General features: G+C 54.3%; 1 pseudogene; it reads right to left on the bottom strand.

The window, feature by feature from the left end:
• Positions 1–2,641: 2,641 nt before the first annotated feature.
• Positions 2,642–3,810, bottom strand: LOC144161016 (uncharacterized; annotated as a pseudogene).
• Positions 3,811–7,840: the final 4,030 nt, after the last annotated feature.

The following is a 7,840-nucleotide window of genomic DNA, read 5'->3' as shown; positions in this document are numbered from 1 at the left end:
GATGTTGCGGCCGTGGTGGTCGAGCGCGCTCCCAGCTCCCGTTGGAGAGAGGTCAACGCAGCTGTCTTGGACGTCACTGTCTATCACCGACGTACGGCGAGCGGAGTTCCTTGCAGATGAGAAGACCTTGTGGCTGCAGTAGTGGAGGACTTCTTGGAGCCTGGCACGGGTCTGGTCGTCCGACCGCCGCGCATCCCGGTCTCGCTCCACCGTTCACAGTCTCTCTTCTCGCTCCGTGTTCCTTTTCGGCCCCTTCTGCCGCCCGCGGCTGTCGCTGGCCGCGTCCCATTGGCCCGCGTCTACCAGCTCGTGCTCTAATCTCGAGCGCTCAGCGCCGTAGCCCTGGCAATGAATTTGGCGCCGCGTGCCTTGCGTCGTCTTCTTTGCCATCTTCTTGCTGAGTTTCTTGTGCTGTTGTCCTTTTCTGTCATACGATTCCTTCGCATGACACGTCCCCCCTTAAGCATTTTTCACTGAAAAATGTCTTTTCATAGTCCTACACACCATGCACACTGTCCTTGGATGAAGGCACAGAAAATCAAATCCTCCTAAATGCACTTGAAACGTCCCCATGGCTACGTACGAGTCCACAAAAACCTTCTCACAGTACATAATCAGTCAAGGCATCATGCTTAAACACGACAAACAAGCGGTATACAAAGACCAGAAAGCATCCGAAAACACAAGCTGGCAGGAGGTTTGTGCCTTTTCCGGCAATGACTGCGGTGCCATCCCCTGCCGTTTCTGTATCTGTGGGTGGCCCGGTTCCGATTATTTCTACTACCGCAAACTATCACCGCGGGACGGAACTCATGGTAGTTCTCGGAGAAAGATTCAAGGAAGCTTCTCTGCCAACCGGTGGGCTTATTTTGCAAGCTGTTCGGCTTCAGCTTTGCTCTTCTTGCTGATCTGCGTATCGTACTCGTTATTTATGAATGCCCCCCGTCTGGCGGATTGATATAGCAACTTAGCTTAAGCGGCGAGTGCTTGCTATACAACCCTTCTGGAGACTCTGGGTGAAAGTATGGTGTTGTAGGATCCCACTGTTTTGGATTGGGACACTTTTCTGTACTGAGCTCCAGTCCTCACGCAGGATGTCCTGCACACCCCACTTTACGGTCATCAGCAGGGTCAAAGAACTCGCGGACAATGAAAGGAGATGTCTCAATCTGCGTTCCTTTCGCTGTTTCTCCATCGCCCTCTGATTGACGTAAGCCCTGAAGTTCAGCGAGCCGGAGCCGCAGCTGCAAAGTTTCTTTTTCAATTTTCTCACGCGCTCGCACGTGTTCATCACGCTCCTTTTTTATCTTGGCCAGCTCTTTGGCCGCCTCGAGATCTAAAGCTATTTCCTCAAGCCATAGCCTTTGCTGCTTGAGTGCCCACTCGGTCAGCTCGTCACCGCTTAATCCCAATCGCTTCCCCAATTCCATTAGCTCTGCAAGTTCCATGTCTGGTGTATAGGAGTGTACACAAACGAACTAGCCTCATCCTGTCGCGGACGCCAATTATTGTAATAATAAAAATATAATAAACTGTGGAAACGAGACTTTCTGTTTATGTAACGTGAAACCCAAACAAATATACACAGCAAACAGAGATAAACTAAAAAAGAGCGGGGAAGTAATAAATACTGAATAACAGGGAAAAAGCGGTATGGAACACGGTAAAGAGTTTGAGCATATGGGGATTAGTCAAAGTCCGGAAGTCAAGGGCGAAGACTAAGTACGGTAATGAAATGTCCAAAATATGTGTTTGCTGCCGGAACGGAGTTGCCGTACCTGACGTCACAGAGGCGCAGTCGAAGTGTTACGGCGTTGCAAGGTCTAGCTGACGTTGCGGCCTTGGTGGTCGAGCGCGCTCCCAGCTCCCGTTGCAGAGAGGTCAACGCAGCTGTCTTGGGCGTCACTGTCTATCACCGACGCACGGCGAGCCGACTTCCTTGCAGAGGAGCAGACCTGGTGGCTGCAGTCGTGGAGGACTTCTTGGGGCAGGGCACGGGTCTGGTCGCCCGACCGCCGCGCATCCCATTCTCGCTCCACCGTTCACAGTGTCTCTTCTCACTCCGTGTTCCTTTTCGGCCCCTTCTGCCGCCCGCTGCTGTCGCTGGCCGCGTCAGATTGGCCCGCGTCCGGCGCAAGCTCGTGCTGTAATCTCGAGCGCTCAGCACCGTAGCCTGGGCAATGACCTTGGCGCCGCGTGCCTTGCGTCGTCTTCTTTTTCATCTTTTTGCTGAGTTTCATGCGGTGTTGGACGTTTCTGTCATACAATTCCTTCGCATGACGCTCTTGCAATTTGGAGATGGTGGTTACCATCAGTGAGATTTGGTTTGCCATGGCGGAGAGTCGAGCGTGTATGTCCCAAAATTGGGCACCAAAACGGGCCTGGACTGCAGCCTCCGCGTTTGTTGCCGCTTTCGGCGCCACAAGCTCACTTTCCATTATATAATCCGCGGGAAGGGAGGTGGGAGAAGGAGACTGGTTGATTTTGGATTCCAAATCTTTAATTTTCTTTAGCAGCATATCGTTTTGGGCCCCGAGTACTGCTTTTTGATCTTGCCCGGCGCTCCGTGCGCTTGGGAGGGGAGTGAGATGGGACGAGCAGGAAGCATCCCCATCCGAACCACTCACCTGGCGTCCGTTTTTTACGGCGTTGACCCAGGGTCTTGTCTCGTCACGCGACTTCGTTTTTTCAGTCCGCCGTGTGGTGGCGACACCATTGACAGTCGCTTTCCATCACCTCCAGTAGGTGGCTTTTCGATGTTACAGGATTCCTGCGAGGCTTGCCGTGTGGTGGCCCAAGATGGCGGCTTTTTTTCTTGGGCTTTATTTTCTTTTTTCCGCCCATTTGGGCGGCTATCTTGGGTTTGCGGAATTTTTCCACACAGTCACAAGAGTTGGTGACATGGACGCCATCACACACAGAACATAGGGAACACAGTTGTGAGGGGCCCACACTCCCTACACTAGCAGAGCTTGGAGTCCGCAGAGTTCACACGTGTTCGGCTACAGGTTTGGACATGCATCCACTCGACGCCCGACGACACCACACTGGATGCCGGCCAGGATAGAGAAGACCATATTGTGACAATGCACGTAACGGGGATTCTTTTTACCCGCGAAGGTGATGCGTGCCTTGTTTCATGTTCCGAATTTTCGTATTTCCACGATGGTGCCTTCACGCCAGCACACTCGATGTTGAAGAGTTTCCGTAGTATCCATGTTACGGAGCACGATCACTCCGCACCACGTGTTGCCGCCGTCTTGTCTAAGCTAACCATGGAGCGGGACCGATCCCTTCTCGGTATTTACAGCAAAGTCCCCGATGAGCCGGTCGGCCACCTCGATGTCCAGGGTATGCACGATTTATGATGTTTTGGTCTCGTGATGGCAGAACGGATATGGCGCGGGCCCGTTCCAGCCCCAGGTAGGCCGAGATAGCGGTGCCGTAGCCGGTTTCCGTGAACGCCTCCGGAAGAGAAACACAATGCCTGCGCTTGATGACTTTAACGTAGTCTTCGGGAGCGGGTTTGGGCAGTGGGCGCGGCTTCCACTTCGTGGTCAGCTTTCCCTTGCTTCCGGTGGTGCGCGTCGCGAGAGCGTTTACTTTTGCCACCGACGAGCCGACAGCCGGGGCGACGTGTGACGCCGTCATCGTGCCTTTGTCTCGGGAGCGGCGTTCAGGCGCTTGCAGTAAAGCTTGACTCCGAATTTTCGGAAAAACCATCGAATTTTGGTCACCGTTGGTTGGGACCGAGGTCCACACCATCGTCTCAGGGTCGTCACCGCGTGATTGGAGCGAGGAAGTTGCCATTTTGTACAAGGAAGACCGATTTCGCCCGGCCGGGCGTCGGCGTCGCCGCGGCGGCTCCCACGTGGTCGGTCGAAAAACGGCTGTAAATTCGTAGAAAATGGCCCAACCTGGACGACTTCAGTATCCAGTTGTTCCGCTCGATGTTCCGGAATGTTTGATGGCAGTTTTGTCTGGGTAGGATAATTTGGGCCGTGGCCCCAGCCGAAAATCGGCGAAGCCGTTACACCACACGTTTGGTCACGTCGCGCGCTCGCAGCGCCCCCGACTGCGCTCTAACACAAGGCTCTACGTAGCCGCTTTGCTGCCCGGTGATCCACTGCCTTCGCCGACCTGTAATGTGCCGGAAACCTGTACCCTCTTGGACATGAGTAAGTGGAGCCTTCAATAGCTCCCCGGCACCACACGAAGTATAACCGGTTATACCCAATTGCCACAGTACAAAAATAGGGCCAACAGGCAAAGAGAATTTTCTCCACACGAAGGTGGAGAGAAATTAACGGGAAAGACTTTCTTCCGACCCACCACCAGGGGAGCGAGCCCGAGGAGATCCCTCTTGTCCCCCCTTGGAAAAAGCCGGATAGGGTGGGTTGCTGGGAACGGGAACTTGGGCATCGGGTTGGGTTATGGGAAAAGGGTGGGAATGAGGGAAGCAATTTTGCTCCAATCCTTTTGTCTGACTCTCGTCCAAGACTGATTGCTCAGCGAGGGCATCAGACAGTGGCAATTGCCAAATATGCGGTCCCTCCCACGGGTTACCGCTCACCCATAGGGTCCGATAACTGGGCCCCAACTGTCGGAGACAGGAAGTACCCTATTTAGTGGCGACGGTCAGGTCCTTCCCGACCCCCAGCTCTGCGGCCGATGCGTACTAACGTCCTCGATCAACTGTCCTGCACAAGGTACTCATGAATCACCAATGAAGCTTTCCACTATACACGGGTACTTGCAACACCTGCTTTTCACGGTCTCTGGAAACCGGAAGTTTGTATGCGAACGTGACTTTCACAACTTGACTCCTCGGACTCCTCCACGCTGGATTACAGGGGTTCGCCATTTTCCCCCAGCCAAAGAAAGTCATAGGTATCGGCAGCGTTCGCAAGGGCTGTTCTGCGAGCCCTTTTCTTATGTCCTCCTCATTGCCTACTCTGTCGCTCATAGGAACAAGAGTCTCTTGGCATTGCCTTGCGTCTGGCAGAGGAGATCAGTCCGCGCCTACTAGTCGTCACTAAGCCAGGAGAGTTTCCACGGTCGGTGTACTAACTTCACCTTTCCTCGTTTTCCCCTTGCGGAACACCCAGTAGCTCGTGGTAGCACGTCCCGTGGCAGCCAGAGAAGATCAATCTATAGGCCCCTCACAGCAAGGTTACAGGGCGGCGCGACCCCCCCCCCCCAGCCTCATACGGATTGTACAACATCTGGCCCCAAGACATTTGGTTACAGGGGTATGTCACTCCCCCCGACTTAGAGCGATCAGGTCGCTGGCCCCGCCAAAGCTTGCGGTTTCAAGGGTCGCCAGTCCCCCGGCCTGCAAGGTTTCCCGAATATACTCAGTATTCCCATTGCACGACCGTACGCTCGCAGCACTTGCTACTTTCGCAACTTGACTCCCCGGTCTCCTCCCACGCTGGATTACAGGGGTTCACCATTTTCCCCCAGCCAAAGGAAGTCATAGTTGGTCGATCTCGATCCGCTTTCCTGCTTCAATCGCATCACCAAGTGCCGGGTCGGCACCCGACCGCCCGACCTCCGCGTAGGACCTGATTCCAGTTGTACCAGGAACCTCCGCAGTGGCGGCCGTTTTGAACGCTCCCAGGGCAGGGATTGTGCGGCCCCCCCGATTCCTCGAGGAGGTCTCGTGGAATTACCGTACTTCCACGCTCTGGCCCCTATGACATTAGGTTACAAGAGTTTGTCACAACCCCCGGCCTGCAGACCAGTTCGCAAGTTCCAAAGAACGAGCCCCAAGCTATGGTTACAGGGGTGTGCACGCCCCCGGCTCGGTACTGGTCTACCCATTGCATCAGCAATGGTACGCCAACACTACGTACGAACTGTACCGATTGAGCGCAGTGATTACGTTGCAACATTGACCCGCTGGCTTCCTCTCGCGCTGGATTACAGGGGCGCGTTACCACCCCCAGCCTTTGGCCTCCTCCCACACTGGATTAAAGGGGCTCGGTACTTCCCCTAGCCAAGAGAGTCATAGTCGCTCCACAATAACCATCTTTCGGGAAACAAGGGATCCTCTGAGGAACTCCCTGTGGCTCTGCACACTCGCCCCCAAGACTGAAGGTCACAGGGGCTCATCAAGTTCCCTCGGTCAGCAGACCAGTTCGCAATAAAGGCCCCTTCCATGCTCTGGTTACAGAGGTTCGCTACACCCCGCGGCCTCATTGTGTGTACCCATGCTTCAGCATGGCACGATAAAACGAACTGTACCGCATGTACCCCTATGACTTGGGTTACAAGGGCCCGTCACCTCCCTCGGCGAGCAGACGGGTTCGTGTTTATAGGCCCCTTCCTAGCTGCGGTTACAGGGGCTCGCCACTCCCCCGGCCTCATATAAGCGCTCACATTGCTTCAGCAACCGTGCGCCACTATAACACAAACTGTACAGCTTGGTGCAGTTGCACTTCGCAACACTGACCCCCCGGCCTCCACCACAATGGATTACAGGGGCGCGTTACCGCCCCCGGGCAAAGAGAATCATAGTTTATCCACAAAAATTTGCGACCGCAAATTTTGTTCGGATTACCATTCCAAGCACCAACCTCGGTAGCCACCCAGGCTGTCCGGGCCTGCATCCGCATCACGCATCGATGTTCTTGAAAGGGACTTGCCCTCAGAGTACCTGGGAGTTGCTCAAGCTCCCTTGGGCGTTGAATACCCAATACAGTGGGCCTGGTACACCACTGACCCCTGCCATTGCGACGGACCAAAGCAGGACAGCCGAAAGCGACCGACACAGTCCAGTCCGCCGGCAGGGGGGGCCACGTGCAGGCCGGCAGTAAGAATTCCCCCCCACCCTCTAGGACAGTGGGCAGTGCCCAAGTTTCTCTGATGCCATAACCTCTGTGGGCAGTGCCCAAGTTTCTCTGATGCCATAACCTCTGTGCATCCTCGCTTTAACCAACTTCAAATAGGCCACCCCACTGCAGGCTGCCCATTGCCCGGTCCTACTAAGCAGAGGACCCGTCCGCTAACAATTGTTTTTTCGTACCCTTTACTGCGGCCTTGGTGTGGCATTTTGTGTCTCCGTTGCCTCCCCGTACCGTCGGCTCGTGACGGCTTGCCTTTCGTCACCAAATGGCTCATCCTCGCCAGAACCTTCCGCCTGGCAGGCCCACTGCAGGCTGCCCATCGCCCTGTCCTACTAAGCAGAGGACCCGTCCGCCAACAATTGTTTTTTGGTACCCTTTAGTGCGGCCTTGGTGTGGCATTTTGTGTCTTCGTTGCCTCCCCGTACCGTCGGCAAATTGGCAGGTAGTTTACTGGCAAGCCGGCAGAAAAGCCGGCACGCCTGCCATCTTTTTTTAATCCATAAATCGCTACGCCAGCGCGCGCGCCTGCACGCAGGTTTGCCAAAAATGAAATCGAGGGTTGGACGGAAACCTATCTGGTCAGGAAAACAAATGACAATAAATACTGGCACCGATCAAGAATGTTTAAAATCCAAAAAAGACGTTTCGGATCTCGTGCGGGTGCCATGTTCACAGATTCAAAGATTGTGAACAAGGCACCCGTACGGGAGCCGAAACGTCTTTTTTGGATTCAAACATTCTTGGTCGGTGCCAGTTTTATTTATCGCTTTCGAACAATGAGGCCAACAAATTTGCATTGTAAATAAACTGGTTTGTTTGTTAAGCTTTTCATGTTCGCCTAGTTTCGACGGCGCTTTAGCTTTAACACGAAATCTTTAGCAAAGCTACAAGTCGAAAATCATCCGGCGTATGCGTCAACATCCGACTATCAAGGGTGGCAGGTGGCACTTAGAGCGATTTCCCTCTGCTCATCTTTTCTCTGCTGACAG

Source organism: Haemaphysalis longicornis, unplaced genomic scaffold (genome assembly GCF_048455015.1).
Source record: "Haemaphysalis longicornis isolate Haplotype H1 unplaced genomic scaffold, Haemaphysalis longicornis Haplotype H1 scaffold_11, whole genome shotgun sequence".
NCBI classification, from domain to species: domain Eukaryota; kingdom Metazoa; phylum Arthropoda; class Arachnida; order Ixodida; family Ixodidae; genus Haemaphysalis; species Haemaphysalis longicornis.
The sequence above is the reverse complement of the archived record's forward strand: the minus strand, read 5'-3'. Positions and strand labels throughout refer to the sequence as shown.